At 50.0% G+C, this 19,481-nt stretch overlaps 1 pseudogene; it reads right to left on the bottom strand.

Annotated features, from left to right (window-relative positions):
* Window positions 1–14,450: 14,450 nt before the first annotated feature.
* On the bottom strand, window positions 14,451–15,681 carry LOC132427897 (5-hydroxytryptamine receptor 5B-like; annotated as a pseudogene).
* Between the last annotated feature and the right edge of the window lie 3,800 nt (window positions 15,682–19,481).

Raw genomic sequence — 19,481 nt, 5'->3', positions numbered from 1 at the left:
TAGCAGAGATTGGTGGGAAGGCCATTTTGGATAAAGTATAAGAGGGTGTGGGGAGAGTACAAGGCGTGCTTGTGCAGGAGGCTTTAGAGACCAGTCTGGAAAGGTGGGCTGGGACCTGTCTTTGCAGGGGCTTGAAGGGAAGGTGGAGGGCTCAGGTTTCTCCTCTGGAAGGAGCAGTCCATCCAGACAGAACTTCTCCTGCCCCAGCCCTGGGGAACCTGGCAGCATGGGGTCAGTGAACCCAGCACGAGGCTTGCACACGTACCAGTCAGCAGGTTTGGGCCATAAAACATAAAAGCTCAAACGTGCAAGGAGGGCGCTCAGTGCAGCCACAGGGACACCGTGCTCATTTTTAGTTCCCTAATGTATACGTTAAGCGGGGCTGATGGCGTACAGACTTTAACAGTCTCTTGCTGGACTAACAGCCCTTGGCTTCTGTGTCCTCCCAGCGAGGCCCACCCCCTGAGAAGGCTACTCCCGGTGCCCGAGTGATAAGGGCACCGTTCCTGGGCCATGCGCTTCTCCACTTGCCCTGAGCCCTGGTCCTTTGTGGGTTTTGAAAGGACTCAATGAAGTTGAAGCAAGTGACTGCCAAAGAGCAGGTGGCGCTCCGAGGGCAGGGGAAGGAGACGACAGTTTGACTGGAAACCATTTCGGGTTCAGAGAAACATCTTGGTTATCGTGTTGAGAAGCTCGTGGACCCATTCCCTAACTAACAACTTTTGAGCAATTAGATTATTCGTGTAGTATCCACAGGTGGTAGGGAAGAGGAACAGGTAATATCGGAGGCTGTGGTGGTCCTTCTTCTAGATGACTGGGGAAGGTAGGGCACGATTTATCCGAAGCAGCCGATAATTCTTCTAAAAGTAGGGGCGTTTACTTTGGGTTGTTTCTAAGGAGTTTCGTTCGGTTTGGTTTTGGTGTCGGGAGGTATCAGTAGATATCTTTTCCCATGTTTTAATCTACAAGGCCTAAGACAGATAATAAATCAATTTCTGCTCCTTGAGCACATTTTGAATTAAACTACAGAAGTCCATCTTGAGAATTCTGTTTGCCACAGATAAGCCACAGGGCAGATGCTGCCCTTGTGAGTAATGAGGACAGAAAATGTGCTTTACGGTTAGGCCTCAGAGGCTGAGGAGGTGCCCCGAGGCCCTTTTCATTTCAGAAGCCCCTCAGGGGGCCCTCCCAGGGCTGTGTCCTTCTGTGCGCCCACAGAGTATGGCTGGCTGTTCTGCTAAGCCCACAGGCTTTTCCGGAGCTAAAAAATAAGTTACTTTTAGGAAACCTGTGCTCCGGGAGGGACAGGGTTTCCCCAGGGAGCGGTCCGTTGTCCCTGCTCAGTCAGAGCAGTGAGCTTGCTGACGGCAGGTGCCCTGGGATTCTCGGGGAGCCTGTGGGCTGGGGCTCCCCTCCATCCCACTTGCCCCTCAGGGAGTACACGGGGCTGCTTGGGTTTAAACGGAAATCAGAGCTGCTGCGAGCAGGACGTGCTAGACGATCACGAGGCGTCTGGGGACGTATTTGTTGCTGTCCTTGGCATGGATTCAGGCTCCTGGGTCACTGGGCTCAGCCGATCACCCCCGAGGGAGGCGCTGAGGTTACAAGCCAGGGGCCTGTCTCCCTTTTTAACTGGGAGGGCACAGCCCAAATTTGTCAGGCCTGAGCTCTCTTAGAGTCCGCAGAGTATGGTTTTAATTGGGCGTGGGTTCATTGCCCATGTTCTGTGGAGAGCCGGGTCCTACCGGTGTCCACTGGGCCGGCAGCAGGGCCAGAAGACAGGAGGCCTTTCCCAGGCTGAGGATCCGCTCGCTGACAAACCCCACAGCTCCGGGCCTCCTGAAACCGGGCGTGGGGGATGGGGAAGGCCTCAGGCTGCCAGGTTGACAGCCCCGATCGCGTCTGCAGTGACCAAAGCAGCCCTGCCCGAGGGCACCGTGGGCCGTCAGCTGTGGCCTGCGCACCTGTGCCACCCTGATCTCTGTCGCCTCAGCACAGCCTTGTGTTGCCCTCTCTGCAGGTGACGGGTGATCAGTGTGAGAGCGCAGTGGGCCTTTTAGCAACGCGTGCTGACGGTTACTAGGCGGAGCCTGAGCAGCAGTTAGTGGGCGGTCCCCAGCCTTTTTGGCACCAGGGCCCGGTTTCGTGGAAGACAGTTTTTCCACAGAAGGCGGCGGGAGGGTGGTTCAGGCAGTGATGCGAGCGACAGGGGCGCAGCAGATGAAGCTCTGCCCGCCGCCGCTCGCCTCCTGTGTGCGGCCCGGTTCCTGACGGGCCTCGGACCGGTACCACCCCAGGGGTCGGGGGTCCCTGGCTTAGAACACACTCTGAGGAAGGAGGTGCTTTATGAGTCGCTCATGGCCAGTGTTGGCCTCAAGGAAAGCACGACCTGCCGCAGAGCCGGACGGTGAAGAGCCCCCGTAGGGTGAGGGCCCGCTGTCTTTCCGGGTGGCCGAGCGCTGGCCGGGAGAGGGGCCTTGTGTGATGCGTCTTCAGAGTCCCCAGGCCCTCTCTTGGTCCTTTTCCGCCAGCCCACAGCATTCCCTCTCACAGCACATGGTGATAGGCTGACGATGCTACTAAAAAATAACGTCATGGTCTCCCCTGTTCTCACAATAAATATGTAAAAACATTAGGGGAGAGTCAGTGTCTGGTCTGCAGCCTCTTGGACAGCGTGGGGACCATGACGGGTTCTCTGCGTCAGCCTTACGTCAGTTCCTCAAGAGTGCCGGGCTCACACCCGCTCTGCCTCTGCCTGGACCGCCCTCCCTCCCAGATCGTGGGCAAGGGCTTTCCCAGACCCCCCCGCGGCTCATACAGACCCCTCAGTGTCAGCCTGCAGCCCTGACCACACACTGCCCTCTCCCCTGCGCTGTCTCAATGGCACACGTCCCTGTTGGACTCTCACGTAGTCTTCTGCGACGTGTGTTGCCTGCCCTCCCCTCTGGTGTGTAAGAGCAGCAAACGCAGGCACCTCGCCTGTATCGTTCCCCGCCGTCTCCTCAGCATCTGGCTGGAGTGGATGAGCAGGAAATTCTGGCTGGATAAAACAGCTTCTCCAAATTGCAGCTGTGCGTCCCCGCATTAGCAGAGTTTAGATTGGACCTTTCATCTATTTTATGCTTAGCTTGAGAACAAGGAGGCAATTTCATTCAGCAGCTTTGGAGGATCCCAGAGTCTTTGTTACACTCTAACCTCGATGGTTGGGATGAGAAAGGTGTCAGAGGTTTCAGGCCTTTCAAAAGAATTACGTTTTACAGAAGTATTTTCTCCCCATGTAGATGGGGGGAAGGGGGAAGAAAGGAAGCACATTACTGTCAGTGATCAGCTCATGAGTCTGTTTTGGCTCAAAGTAAACCCTGCGTCAAGGTAACTTGTCTGGTTGAAACGACTGAGCCACATGCAACCAAGAAGTGGGAAGCAGCCCCGGGATACAGCATTCTGGATACAGAAGTATGAACAGTACAACCCCGTGGAGGGTAGTCAGACAATTTCTATCAAAAGTGCAAATGCACAAATCTTTCGGGCCAGCCACGCTACTTCTAAGGATTTTTCCTATAGACAGGGATGTTCATTGCAGCATTATTTGCAATAGTAAAAAGTTGGAAACTACACCAACACAGGGCAATGGTTAGATAAATTGGGGCAAATCCATACGATGGAATTTAAGCCACTCTGCATGTACTGCCGTGGAATGATCCCTAAGATGCATGGTTAAGTGGGGAAGAAGAGGCTCTTGGCTTAGTAGTGTTTGTCTCTGAAAAAAAAGAAAAAGAAAAAAAAAATGGAAGGGGATGGCGAAAAATGCCTGTGGCTGTGCATGTCCGTACGTGCGTGTGTACAGATAGAGCGCCTCTGAAGGGATCCACGGGAACCTGACAGCCTTGGGTGCCTCCGGGAAGAGGGCTGGGGGGGACTTTTCACTCTGTACCTTTTGTACCTTTTGAATTTTGTACCATCTACATGTATTATCTATTCAAAAAATAAAGTTTTTAAATTTTAACTGTGTTTACTATTCTAAAAAATAGAAACAGGACATCAGATGCTTGTTCAGTAAATCTGCTTTCTTTAGGCATTGAAGTCCTTGAGCCCAAAGTAGTTAATCTCCTTTTCTTGGGTCTTGGGGGAAATAGCGAAGCGAAGAGGGCGCCCTCCTCTTCCGGAGGAACAGCTCCAGGGAGATGAAGCAGTGAGAGTGGCTCTGCTCTGATTACGTGAGTGGGTTTGGGTGGCAGTGAGGGGGACGCGGTCGGGGCTCGACCTGGGGACAGACCAGGGCTGCTGTATGGTTGCCTCCGTCTCACGAGGATCACAGCACAACCCGTGTTCCTCTGGCTTTTGGGCTTTAAAAGATGGAGATGGGACCTCTGAGTCATGGTCCAAGGGGAGCTGTGCCTGTCCTATGTGGAAACCTGATGTGGGTGATCCCTTTCCTGACCAGCAGAACCAATTTTGTCCAGCTCTGCGTGGCAGTGTGTCCAGCCCCAGGAGAGGAATCGTGACAGCTGTCCTAAAACAGTCATGAGAAGTCTGTTTCTGTTTGCCAAGAATTAGTTTACAGACATGCACGTAGTTGTGTGTCTAACCCAGTTATGGCCAGTACGGAGGAGACCTTCCTGCTGCTGATCTGCACGAGATGCAGAGAAGAGCTTCTGTTCCGGCAGCTGGCTGGGGAAGAGCAGGGCGTTGGAGCAGCCTTCGCCATTTCCAGACCATCAAAAAGGACATCCGGCACCCTGAGCGAAAGGCTGGGAAGAGCCTGGCTCCCCAAAGGCACGACGAGCTTCCGAACCAATGTGGGGACCACTTGCCTCCTTATTTCTTATTCCATGAGAAAAATAAATCCCTGTTCACTCATTCATTCAACCAACAAATATTTGCGCTTCTGCTCTGGGTCAGGCCCTGGGAATAGACCCAAGCAGGCAGAGGAACCGGTTTTCCTAGAGGTACACTTCTGAGGGGAAAGTGTACCAACAGGTAACACGTACACTATCGCGTTTTGCCTCAGCGTGCTGACTAAGCAAAGTGTCTGGTGTTTTATCATGCGTAGGCAGGGGATACGACTTTGCATTCTTTACTGAAAACCACCTCAGTTTATATTCTGGAAATTTTACCAGACAGCCAGGTAACTTGCTGCCTGTCATAGATGCCACATTTTATCCGTCTGATCAGTGATTCTCGGCGTTCAGAGCCTCCTGGTTTCATCCAAGCTTGCAGTAGACCTCATGGGAGCATCCTGCTTTACAGAGTATCTCCTGTGCCTTATTGCCTTTCTTTCACTTTTTAGTCACCCTGATTTTCTTTGAATTCTATAAACTGCAGACTGTTTTACATGCTTTCGTTTGATTACAAGCCAGGTACTGGTTTCATGGTTTAAAAGCTACGGGTACTGTCTCTTTGCACAATTTTAATCTTGCTCTTTCTTAAAGATAATATTTAGGTGTTGTCACATTAATTCCAGTAAGAGAGAAAATACGTTGTGCATTTTTCTAGATCTGTGTGCTTTTGTGTTTTACAGGTTTGAATCACTAGTGGTTTTATTACGAAAATCCTATTTAGAAAAAAAAAAAACAGACTGTTCTTTAATTGTCGGCCCCTTCTTTAGGATATCTGTGTTCTTAGCATTAAATAAATATTAATAAACAAAACCTCACTACTAGTGGAGGAATGAATCACATAGATAGATACCGTGTGAAGAGAATTCCAGGCAGAGGGAGTAGCAACTGTCAAGCTGTAGGTACGAGCATATGCCCAGCAGGTGAGTGAGGGGCAGGAAGGCATCCTGTGTGGGAAACCACTGGAGGGTTTTGAGAAGATTTCAGCAGAGACCCCTCTGGCGGCTGTGCTGACTACAGACTGCAGTGGGGGGCAAGGACAGAAGTGGGGAGTCCGGCTAAGCAGTGACTGATACTCCAGCTGAAACATGCCTGGAAGGGGTTTTATGAGAGAGTGCTTACCCTTTCCACACTACACTCATGTTTTTCCTGTCTTACGTAACTTTTGAAAAACGCTAAACATTGACTGATTGGATTCCATTCTTCACTCCCCAGAGCGGACGAGTTTGTCATGGCACCCTGGCAGCTGGAATGTGCTTCCCCACCCTTGACTTTGGGCTCGGTCTGGTCTGTGGGTTATTAGCAGCCTTGAGAGGAGCAAAGGTTTGAGAATGTGCTGTGTGCTGGGCTTGTCCCCTTGCATGTCTCTCTGGAAAAGAACTTGCCCTGCTGGCCCGAGAAGGTTCAGAGACACGTGGAGCAGACGGAGACCAACCCACAGCTTGAAGCTGAGCCCAGAAGAGCCCAGCCTGGATCAGTGAAATCCCAGCAACTCACAGAGACACCTTAGCAGGGAGTGAAGGCCTGTTGCTCTGCGCCACCCAGATTCTGTAGTGATTGTGTACAGACACTGAGAACACAGCTGTCTGAGACGATCACCCACTGATTTCATGACAAGTTGTGACCTGGAGTTTAAAAGACACTTCTCTATATCAACCAGCTTCAGCGTGGAGGGAGAAGGTCAGGCACCAGAAGAGAGGGCTTCTGGGGCTGGTACCCACACGTGGAAGAGATGCTCACCGAGGACAGCAGTCGTGAGCAGAATCCAGATTCCCTTCAGGCTCGCCTGAAGAAACATGGATAAAGGGGAGAAAAGTGATAAAGGGGAGAAAAGTAGCACGCTTTATGCAGGACTAAATTTACAAAATAAAACTATCAGGTTAGCCACACCCACCCTGCAGGCCTGGAACTTTATGGAATTGGATTTGGACATGAAGACCCTTTAGTGATAACTTAATCAGCAAATAAATTCTAGCAAGGAAGAGATTAATTCCTCTTACAGCCTCCCAACCCTCTCTCCCTCATGTCCTACAGGCAGAGAGATCTGAGGCAGAACAGAGACATTAGGCTTAAGGGAGTTCCTGCAATGTTTCTTGTAAATCCATCAGTTTGTCTATAGATTTCTATTTCTGGTACTCTGTATTGAAAAGAATTACAAGTACATCCTGACCTAAGGTTAGTCACCAACGGATGTGTCTCAGAAACTGAGCATTTTGTAATTATAGTGAGTAGTCAGGGAAGGCCTCACTAACTGAAGAAAAAGTTCAACTCTGAAAGGTCCGACAGAAATTGCCACCAAGTTAGCCGGCACACAACTTCCCTGCAAGAAGAACTCGACAGAAATGATTCCTTCTGCCTGGGACACTTCCATCGTGATCCTGCATTAAGTCAAAGCCCGGGCCAAGTGAACGCAGTGATGAAGCATCCTATGCAATAGTGAGAGTAAACCAGAAACTTGCATTCCCCTCCCCACCCCCCAACCATACCTAGACTCTTCCTCTAAGACTCCTGCCCGGAATCCAACCAGAACGAGGCAAGTGGAGCCACTACACCAGATGTGGGTCCCGTGCTGCAAAATGCAAGCCAACATTGAAACATGAAGTCCAGTCAGGTTTCTGTTGTGTTCCCTTCACCTTCCCACGTTTGGATTCAGGCAGACTTGAGTCCAGGTACTGTTCTACCATGTGCTGTGTGACCACAGGCAAGCTTCTCACCCCCTCGTGGAACATGATTAAATGAGGACAGTGCCTACCTTGTAGGAGAGATGTAGGATTCAACGAGTATTTGTATATGAAACCGAGTATAGCAGCTACACACGGTGGGTGCTCAATAAAGAGTACTGTTAAATGTATTCCTGATTGTGTGTTTTATGAGGGGAGGGATGATGGGGAGAAGACCATTAACACCACCTAGTGTCTTTCAACCAAGAGGGGAAAATCCTCACTAGCCCCAAGCTTGAGCTATATATAGCCCTTAAAACCCACCAGTGACGATGTTTGAGGACGCCATTTGATCAGTAATGATGTGCCCACCTGTTCCACTGCATCCAGGTTGTCAGTCATCTCCTGGTTCTTTCTTCCCCGTCTCAGTTCACAGAAGATTTGAGGTAGCTTGTAGGAAATACACAGAATATGATGGTAAAGTATAAAGAAGACATAAAACGCTAGAATAGGGAGAACCTAAATAAGAATTGGGATTATAGACTGGCTACGAACGTCAAACACAAGTGGGTTACCCCTTCCTATATAGATTCCAAAGTTAAGCCATGAGTTTAGTTCTGCCTCCTGAACAGAATAAAAACAGAAACATGGTCAATTAAAAGTTCCCATTATCATAAGAAAACATGCCTTCACAAAGAGTGTAATCAGATGACTTCAACTACAGCTTTATGTGAAAGGCATTGATTAAGTTTCATAAGACTATTTCTTGAAGCACCTTCAATGAAAGAGAAGAACATATTTCCAAAATGCGACTCCAAGAAGGCTGTCCTAGGGCCCATGCCAAGCACCGTGTGATGTCCCGTCCTCTAGCAACAAAGGAATGGTTGGACCACGTACTCTTCCCAGACTGCCTGCAGAATCCCTCCTCTCAGCAGGGCTGAGCAAGTTTGGGACTTCAGATGGCTTGAGGTTATACGGGTCCTCAATAGCAAAGCACAGAAAGCTCAGGAAACAAAGGTTGTTTCTAACTCATGTGATGATAAAATCTGATCTGACCCAGTGTGAGGTTATTTTTAGTTCTTTTCTCACAGTGTAAATATTCATGCATTTTACTGCAGAAGTACCCATGTGTTTGATTAGAGGCTGCTGGCTCAGACCAGCTGGGGGGTATTAATTAATCTATGGATTACACACCATATTGCATTTCTAAAACTTAGAAAAAGATTCTATCTGTTCCAAAGATTTTGGAAAAGGCCCAGTGGACCTATATTCTGATAAGCTCCAAAGTACAGATAACTCTATAGTGTAAGTTGAAAGATGGTCTGCATACCGCAGACATCAAGTGAGTCAATGGTGGGGTGAACTGTTTCGTGTCAATTAAAACACCTAATCAATAGGCAGCCAGCCACCTCCAAAGTCAGGTAGACTCTGGCCAAGATGACTTATTCCAGGCACCCCCCTCATCAAGGCCCTTGGATTCCTCCATATGTGGCCACGTTTAATCTTTTCAGGAAGGCCAAGATTCACTACGGCAGTTTTGGGGGGAGAGGTTGGTGGTGGTGTTTGTGTTTTAGTTTCACAACAGACATTTTCCCCATCTCAGTGACATACACGTGAGTGTGTGTACATATGAACATGTATCCGTGTGTGTGACCAATCACATGTGAATGATTCTGAACCCAGAAATGAATGCTTCAAAAGTACTTTATTACGTATACAAGTCAGAATGGTGAAGTAATGGAAACATTTCTCACAGCTGCTCTCCCTTGTACAGAGCAGAGGAGAGGCCTCACCAGGGGTTCCCAATGCTGGCCGCACAGTGGAATCACCCAGGGAGCTTTAAAAAGCACTACTGCCGGGCTTCCCTGGTGGCGCAGTGGTTGGGAGTCCGCCTGCCGATGCAGGGGACACGGGTTCGTGCCCCGGTCCGGGAAGATCCCACATGCCGCAGAGCGGCTGGGCCCATGAGCCATGGCCACTGAGCCTGCGCGTCCGGAGCCTGTGCTCCGCAACGGGAGAGGCCACAACAGTGAGAGGCCCGCGTACCAAAAAAAAAAAAAAAGCACTACTGCCTGGATCTTAACCCCCAGAAATGCCAATTTAATTGCTCTAAAGAGCAGCCTAAGCATCCAGCAGTGTCTCTCACCGATTAAAAAAAGATCATCTAGAGAATTTAATAAAATATAAATTACCAGACCTCTTTACAAGTCTGATTCAGTAGATATGGGTTGAACTGGACAATTTTTTTAGAAAACAAAAGTTCAGATGATCCTTATCACCCAAACTGGGATACACTGCCTTGGAATTTGGGAAAGATAAGTTGAATTGGGTGGATAAGGGTGAGGGGAGGGCTGTTTCACAAAGAAGACAGGCTCCTGAGTGGGCCACAAAACAGGCCACTGGGGCCCTGTGCTGAGGAATATGGTAATTAGATAAAGGAAGGGCAAATCAGCTTTGACTCTTGTATGAATTCTAGGCAATTTGCAGTAACTGTCTGATGTGCTGTCTGAAAAGGATTCTGAGGCCAAGTTCCTCCTCAGTGGGGAGATGTGCCGAGATCAATTAGCAATGTCTGCCACATACACGGCAAGAGGACATTGCTGCACGCTTGCCACCCATTTGCTTTGGCACTGCTGCTCCTATAGTCCAGGCCCAAGTGGTATGGCCAGAACCACCCAGCTAAGCCATTCCCAATGCCTGCCCCATGGAAACTGTGAGTTCATACGTTTTTGTTGTCTTAAGACACTAAGCTTTGTACTAATTGTTAAGAAATAAATAACAAACCCACCTATAATGGTAAGAGGTATAAAATAATAGTTTATTATAATTTATAAGAAGAATTTCAAACAATAATAATGAAGACAGTACAGCGGCTATCATTTAGGGTTTACTATTTTAGTTACTCCATATACACTATTATCTCATCTATTCTTCACAAGAATTTTAAGAGGCAGATGGCAATATTTCCAGTTTACCTACAGATGGAAATGCAGATGGAGATGAACTCACCTGGCTGAAGTGCTAATAAGTGGCACAAAAAGAATTGAAATCCAGGCCTCCCTGCTTCTAAACCCCATGCTCTTAACCACTGTGCACACTGTCTCCCAACACATGTTTATTGATTGAGTGAATGAGTGAAAGGTATCAACCAGGGCCACGTTATAACCTTCAGGAGCCCGAGGCATCCTTGCCTCTGTGGGTCCATCCTCCATTAAAAAAATATTAAAAATTATATTTTATGACCATATTATTATAAAGACTAATATAATCGAGCCTGGGCTCATGATTACATATTCCTTAACAATTATATTCATTTTTTCCTCTAAAAGAAATTAAAATTCAACTATTTCCACGGGCCCCTATAAGTATGGTGGCTCTCGGTGGTGTCCTCACTGTGCCTAATGAAAAAATGGCCCCAGTATCAACTTGTGCACAGATATCAGATAATTAAAAAGAACAAAATGTTTGATGTCGCATTTTAAAAGCCAACCAAATCATCTCTATTGGCTTTGCTTCTTTCTTCCTCTAAGCAGTAAAAGGCACAGGGCAGAAGGAAAGTCATAACCCATGGGAGGTGCGTGGTGAGGGCAGAATATACGCTATGTGTCGCTCTCAGTCTATGAGGCTGAAAAAAAGGATGCAGGTGGGAATGAATCCCGTCTCCCAAGAGAAGCTGGCAGTACCTCTGGGCTCAACTGTGTTCAGCTCTCCTGGAAAGGTGTTCACGGGCATAGTTTTGAGATCCTGCTCGCTGTGCATGAAAAATGTCGCCTGCCATATCAGTAAACAGAGGACCTTGTGGCCCTCGAGCCATCAGCCACTGAACTGTGAACCCTGAGGGGATTCAGGACAAAGAAAAGCAGGATACAGGCCCCAGATAGCTAAGGTGCAAATCAAAGGGCTGATTTCAATGAGCCCAGACTCTTGCATCTTCCCATACATAGACAAGCGCTAAATGCATTAACTTAAGATATCTGGGGCTTCCCTGGTGGCCCAGTGGTTAGGAATCACCTGCCAAGGCAGGGGACACGGGTTCGAGCCCTGGTCCGGGAAGATCCCACATGCCGCGGAGCAGCTAGGCCCGTGCGCCACAGCTGCTGGACCTGTGCTCTAGAGCCTGCGAGCCACAACTACTGAGCCCGTGTGCCACAACTGCTGAAGCCCACACGCCTAGAGCCTGTACTCCGCAACGAGAGAAGCCACCGCGATGAGAAGCCCGTGCACCGCGGCAAAGGGTGGCCCCCACTCACCGCAACTGGAGAAGGCCTGTGCACAGCAACGAGGACCCAACATGGCCAAAGATGGATAAATAAATGAATAAATTTATAAAAAAACAAACTTAAGATATCAGGTTTTCTTTAATTAACAGTAATCTTTTGAAGTTCCCACTACCCGGTTTTTCTATATATCCTGGCTGCTTCCTTACCTCTTCGGAGCCGTCCCTCAGAGCCACCTGAGAGGTTGTCTTCGGGCTTAAGTCCTCAGAAAGTCCACTGAATAAAACATAATTCTTATCTTTTAGGTTGTGCTTTTGTTTTCAGTTGACATCCCCATGACCCACCTTGACCGGGATATGACTGCCTGTCTCCCATGAAGGTCTAGATGCTTGTGAGATGTTTGTGACAATGCCCAGAAGTTAAGTTCCTGGAGAGAGCATGGCATACTGGAAAAGGGGTGAAAAAGAACAGTGACTTTTAGATATGGGACAAACTTCAGCTTTTCCACCCCATAACTGTGTGGTCGTGGATGAACTCACTCTATGGCACTTGAGTTTGACCATCTGTAAAATGAGAGCTGTGTGGCGAAGACGGTTAGTGTTCACCAAATAGCCATAGGCTCCCCAAGTTTTCACAGTGTCTGGCCAATGGACTGTGACCCGAAGGGGCACTTCAGCGCAAGGCAGGTAAAAGTTGCTGTATCTCCAGGCCTTGCTTCCCCTTCCACAGAAACCTTAGAAGCCACATATTCAGGACAGCATAGCTCAAGGATGACAAGGGGCCTGGATCCATGAGTTACCGCCTGGAGGAGAGCTGAGCAGGAAGAGGGCCGCCAGACCCACACTGAACTTTGAGTGAGAGTGAGATAAACCGTTAGTCTGGGGCTTCTATGTTACGCAGCGTATCTTAGCTTATCCTGACGAACAGAGACTGTAATGCCAATTTGTCTGGACGCTGAGGATTAAATAAGAGGATGTAGGTAAAGTGGCACAGTGCCTGAAAGAGGGAACTCAGTCAGCATTTCTTTCCTTCTCTACTTTAAAAAATTGAGGCACTGTTGCAGATCCCTTTCTGATACTATTTTAGTGTTGGGACCTAGTCACAGAATCCTGAAAAAAGATGACGGGTGTGCACAGCCTCATGACCAGAGGTCTTCTGCCTTCCTAAGTACTTCCATCACCCACAGAAAGCAGTAAAGACACTTTGCAGGACCTAAATGCAACTTGACTCATTTCCCCGGAGGTCAGACAAAAGCAGGTGGGGGAACGCATGGAGAGAGTACTCCCGGCACATTATTTTAAATTTCTGTCTGGGTGTCCTGTGGTCAGCAAGCTTGCAAATGCTGACTCAGCAACATTACCCAGGAGTTTGAGTGACAGCTTGCCGGAGCCTAAAGAAGCAAGGTGTTCTCGAACCCCATCTCATCTGTAGATGTATCTCAGCATCACATGAGTCAGGACTCTTAGCCTGACTTAGACCAATGCTGTGTCCTAGAGCAGAGACTTGCAGCACAAGGTGCAGAAGTGGCTCGCCCCAGCAGGTGGCGCCACCAGGTGGCTAAATCAGTGCACCACGCTGCCCCGCCTCCTAGAGCTCTTTCTCCCTGCCAGTGGCCTCCCCATTGGCCAGGCTCCCGACCAGGCACATCTGCTTTGTATCACCTGCCTGAATGGGTTCTGTCAAAAATGAACACTCAACTCAGGCTTGGCAAGCCTTTCTAGCATCCGTTTCACCATGATTTCTCTGGGTGCGCACTGGATTGATATAGCCAGTAAAAGTCAGCCCTACCTCGGCCAGCAGAGAGAAAAGGGTTGATCACCCCAGGATTTCTGAGGCACCTTTCAAAGGACATCATTAATTCTGAATAAAGCTCTCCCCTACCAACACTTTCCAGTTGACATTCCTATTTTATCCTACAAAACTCCTCTGCCATTTAATGAAGGGCGTGCGGGTTGGTGAGACGCCTGCTTTTAAAAGTACACACGTTTGAATAACCTAAGTATCGGAGTTAACTTTCAAAAGTAAAACAAAACTAACAACAGAAGAACTTACCCCATCTCTTGCCTTCCCCCCTCATGCCCCCTTTCCCTGGTCCATATATTGTATTAGGAAAGGGGCAATAAGTCCTGTTACTCTCTAGAACTGAGAGCCTGAAACCCCCATTCACTCAAAAGGAGAGTTTGGGGCTTCCAGGGTGAGGCGGGAACTGTCATCTGTTAGGGTCTGGCCGAAAGGCAGAAAGCCCCGACTGTAAATACAATGGAGAGAAGTTCTGCCAAATGCAGGTTCCTTCACCTCATTCATTTCCAGGCTTATGTGCGGGCCCATTGTAGATTGCCAGGCAACGCGCTGTGGATCTCCTTGCTCCGGCCAGCTCTGCCCCCCATTCCCCGTTTGCCAGGCACTGTGCTAGGTGCCTCGCATGCTTCATCTCACGTAAACCAACAGCCCTATGAAGTAGGAATTCACTTATTTAAAGTTGAGGAAACAAAACCCACAGAGATTAAGCAACTGCCCCAACGTCCCCAGCTGGGATTTCAACCCACGGTTCTACCTCGTTCCAAAGTCACTAAAAGATAGCACTGGGGTTGGGACAGTGAAAGCAAAGTGACACTTGGATTCATTTTTATCCTCACTTCCCCCTTGGCAGGGAGCTGGCCGATTGGGTTGGGGAATCGTCTCTGGACAGCAGGGTGTGGACGAGGGCGCAGTGGAGACATTAAATAAGGGGCGCATGGTCACAGGAATTCGCTCATCTGCAGGACGTATTCCCAGCCCCCTGCAGTCGCGCTTGGTCTAGCCGGGACTAGGAAGTTGGCGGCTAAAGACTCGCACGGACACAATAGCTCCTGGGGAAAAGCAACAGAGGGCGCAGCGAAATCAGACGTGTCCTCACCGCTACCGAGCAACGCTGCCCCTGTCGCCCCCTTCCCCTTCTCCCGCGCGCACCAGCCACGCAGGTGGCGAACCCTTCGCGTGCGCGCCAGGCGCAGGTGATGAGCCCCTTGGTGTGCGCTGCAGGAGAGCAAATGGCAAACTCCCCGGCCGCTCGGGCTGCGCTGGTGGCCAACCTTTTCGCGCGTGCGCCAAGTGTGCAAACTTCCACCGCCAGCTCTCCCTTTCGCCACGCTTCCTTCTCCCGCAGCGACCCGCTTCCCCAAATCCCCATTGCTCAACCCGTGCCTCACCTGCACGGTGGCGGGCTACGGCAGCACAGCCCTGCGGCGGCGACCGAAGCGAAGCTTGGCCGCCTTGTATATCTTCCAGTAGACAGACAGCACCACGCCAAGAGGCAGGTATAAGGCGCCACAGGTGGAGAAGACGGCGTAGGAGGGTTCCTGGCTCGCTTAGCAGCCCTGGAGCCGAGCGTCGTTCGCCACACCCCAGCCGAAGAGCAGCGGCGCGAGGACGATGAGCGCGGAGAGGGCCCAGGTGAGCGCGATCATGAGCACCGAGGCTCGGCGGCGGGTGCGCGGCGTGTACGGCAGGTGGCGCGTGATGGTCCAGTATCGGGCCAGGGTGATGGCCGCCACGTTCCAGATGCTGGCGGTGCAGCGCAGCACGTCGAAGGAGGTCCACACGTGGCACAAGCTCCGGCCCAGCCGCCACCGTCGCCCGGTCGACAGCTCGCTCGCCAGGCTCAGGGGCGTGATGCACCAGCGCTGCCACGAGCACGTCCGACACGGCCGTCGAGGCCACCAAGTTATGCGGCACACGGTGGAGGGCGCGGACGCGCAGGATGGTGACCAAGACCAGGAGGTTCCACAGGAAAGTGCCCGCGAACGGCAGCACCAGCTGCGTCACCACCAGCCCCGTGAAGACAGAGAAGGGCGGCTCTCGACCAGGCAGGGCGGCGCCACCTGGGGTCAACTGGACGACCCCGCCGGGGCTTGGGCTGCTGCTCTAGGCTTCGGGTCCCAGGCGAAGGGCGACCCCGGTGGAGGTCACCGAGAGGTTAGCTGCTTCCATGGCGCGGGGCGTGCGGGATCCCGGCTCCTCGGCGGGGACGCACGCGCCCCTGGCGCTCAGCGTGGACAGGGAGGGTGCGAGCGTCGGAGGGGGGCCCTGTGTGCCCGGGGACGGCAGATCGGGGTCCAGGTCGTCCTACCATGGTCCCTCATTGTGCCGCAGCCCTCCTTTGGCGCCTCTGCTTGGAGCCCTCGTGGACCTCGTGGACCAGTGGAGGAAAAAAAAAAAAAAAAGAGTGGGACCCCTCAGGAGTCCAGCTCCGCCGGGCGCGCCAGTCCTTCCCGCCTCTCCTCGCCTTCCCGGGGGCAACGGCTGTCGTAGGGCTGGGAATCTGAGAGCACGCGGTGTCCGTGCGCAGGGCGGCCTTGGAGAGTGGACCCCACCACGAGCCGGCGGCCCCTGGAGCAGAGCTGCACCCGAGGTGCGCGGGGGCGGGTGGTCCGGAGACCCCGCCGACTGGAGCCGGGCCTTCAGGCTGTCCCGCCGAGTCTCCCCGCCCCCGCCGCGCGGAGAGAACCCCAACGCGGGAGTCCGCGGAGAAGGTTCACAATCGCCTAGGAATCCCGTGGCCGCCACCTTCGCGGATCCCTGGGACCAGCCTGGGGCACAGTTTGACATCCGGAAACAGAGGCACCGGACAGAGAGGTTCTGGTTTCCTGGATCCCCATCCTAGGTGAACTAGGAGACTCAGGTGTTGGGTATGTCAAACAGGAAGCTCTTCAACCCGGCACCATCCTGCCTGCCGCTTCACTCGCCACACCTCTGCCGGGCGAGGCTTCCTGCTACCTTGAGAAGTTCCCTCTCCGGCTCTGTGCAAAAAGAACGCAGCTTCTAGGCAGTTTGGCAGGGGCTCTGACACGGGAGGGTTCGCCACCTCCTCGCCATGCCATCCCTAACCCGTCCCATCACATCCCTACCCGCATTCCCACCCCGCCCTCCCTTTGCGGCTGCGGAAGTTCCTGACCCTAGTCAGGAACAAACACAAAGCAAGTGTGAAATGAAGACATATCACTGCATCCTTCCGGCTACCACCCCAGCTCCTTTTTGCTCCTAATACAGACGGTTAAATTCCTGAACAAGAATGCTTCTGCATGAACTTGCACACACACACACACACACACACACACACACACACACACACTCACACACACAAGAACAAAGAAGTTTTAAGGACAGTATGGTCTAAATCCACATTTGGAGGAATTTTTCTCCCCTAAAGGAAGTGTGACCCGTATTTCACACCCAGTGAACATGCTCTTTTATGGAGCCCGTGCGGACCAGTTTCCCTCCGTGTGGTTCCTGAAATCTCTATTCCAGAAGGGACTGCACCCCTGCCTTGGCATAACCAAAATGCTCAAAGGAACTGCCTGCCGGCCAGGGTGAAATTCAGGTGTCCACCTCCAGAGAAAGCAATAGATGCCTATGACTTTAAAATAGCCACCTCTCCTCCTCAAACCCACTGCTTGTCTTTATCAAGGTTTTAAAAAGCACAAGGACTAGTCTCAGGCAGGTACCCCAGTGTATCTATCGTTAGAAATAAATCTAGAAACGCATCCTCTATACATTAACCTATGTCATAGTGTCATCTGCCTTTATAAAACTATTTTTAGCCACATTTCCGCAATTATGATTTACATTGAAATTTAACAATTAAAGCATATTCCTTTCCTACGCTATGAATGTCTATAATTAGTCCTCAGCCACCCAGAGATTTGTGTTCTATCTGGAGTTGAAGAAGGTGGTCTTTTTCTCACCTCACACACAGGAAGGAATTGATCTGGGTTTGGTGTTGGTCCCAGCCTCCCCACTCCTGTGACTTTGCTTTAGAATAAAAGTGGGCAAAAATAATTTTTCCAGATAAGCAACGAGCTTATCGGCAACTCACCATCAAAGTAACGTTAATGATCAGGTGGTGATGGGGAAGAGAAAACATGTTCAAGGAAACATCCAGGCGTGATTGGTGTTTGTTTTTCCACGTGTGGGTGTTAAGGCCAATCTGTTTGCAGGAATGTGGGAGAGATAGTGCCTTAGAGTAATTGTTCATCCTACAACTCTTAGAATTTTAATTAGCAGATGGGTTCCAGTTTTTTCCCCAGCTACTTTCTTTTCCATGACCAAAGGTAATTGTTTTTCTGTGCATTCAAACCTCAACCCTTGAAAATCCCTCCATTCTTACTAAAGCAAAGACCTCTAGCAAAGACTCTTGGTCCACAGCTGAAAGTTCTCCAACGTCAGTGATGATAGTAAAGCCTATGCAAGAGCCTTCAGGACCCTGCATCAATAGGTTACATCCCAGGGTGGTCCACTGAACCGAGGGCTCTGCCTAATTCAGTGTTTTCCACGCTCAGTGGTCTCTTCCCACCAGTCGGAGAATTAGCCAGTCTAATTACCTCTGGCTCATCTTCCCACATGTTGCTTCCCAGCATCAGAAGGGGTTAGAAGCAGAATAAGGGAGACGAGGGGGTGCATGGAAGAGAAGGGGTGTCTCAGTGGACTTTTTCTGCATTTTAAGCGTTCACAGGAAGGCAAAATTGGAAAGCACGGCTGTAATGAGATCTGGAATTATCTACATTCCCCCTGCAGGTTAATTTGCACCCTGAACCCTATCTGAGCTGTTGATTTAGCCCCAGATCCTGTAACTGAAACATCAGCCTTAGAATGACCAAGAGTTGCAATTTCTAACTCCAGAGGAGCAAAAGAGAGAAGCGCTTAGAAAACAAAATAAATCCAAGATCTCTAAATCTCTTAATTTGGAGAGGTCAATCAGGAAACACCTCACTGAGAGGAGTACAGATTAGAAAAATCGATCAAGACCAGATGATACTCAGTAAATGTAATGTATAGATTTATAGGATGAATACTGAGAGCCATAAAGAAATATCCTACCAATCTGTTGCTTGTTGGTGAATTTTAACTATAAGGTGTTAGAGAAAAGCATTAAATATTTTGAAAGAGGCATGGATTTAAGGACTGATTCTAGGAAAAATTCCTCACTCACTGTCCTGCCTCACACTCTTGGATGAAAACCCCAGTTTGGCCCAAGATCCTTGGGGGCAGAAGGTATTATGATTTCTAGAAACCTTGGGCTTTCATTCCTCCTGGGGGGAGGGAAGGTGTTCTGAAATGAATTCAGATTCTTGAACTGCAGGAAAGGCCTCCGTGGTTCCTATTTCCCTGATGTGACAACTGGCTGCTAAATGAGCTTCGGAAGTTGGAAGCGGGAATAATACTTTCAAGTCGCCCAGGTCATGCCAGTTGGGCTCACCTCTGCCTCCGCTTCTCCTCCCTGCCTCTATCGTTTTGACCTTTCTCTTTCCTGGAATTTGATTTTCTGCGGGTTGTAAGAGGGAGTCATTATCATGCCTGCGCCGTGGGCTTTCTTTGAGGTTTATAATTTCAGATTCCAACACATTCCAGGCATACTCTTTTATCTCCAAAATTTGAATTCCTTTTTGGCCTTTACAGAAAGTCTGGTCTCTGGATACTCTTTTTAGGCAAAATTAACTTTTACCTTAAAAAAATATACCTTTATTGTGCACGGAATTATTTTCCTTCTATGAAAGATTTCTTTCAGTCTCTAAGGATTACAGAGAAAGCAGAGGACTTTCAAAATTCTCTTTCTTGGTTTTGAGCCCACTTTTCCTTCAACATCTCCAGATACTTTCCAAACGATGACGTGACCAGAGGCTCAGTTTGCCAACTGAGGGGACAATGAAGGGGGACCCAGGAGCCTGACATACATGGGTGCAAATCCCAGCTCAACCAGCGGCCAGCAGAGCCCCCTGGTTTAGGACACCAGT

Source organism: Delphinus delphis, chromosome 7 (genome assembly GCF_949987515.2).
Source record: "Delphinus delphis chromosome 7, mDelDel1.2, whole genome shotgun sequence".
In the NCBI taxonomy this organism is placed as follows: Eukaryota; Metazoa; Chordata; class Mammalia; order Artiodactyla; family Delphinidae; genus Delphinus; species Delphinus delphis.
This window is presented reverse-complemented; position numbering and strand designations above follow the sequence as displayed.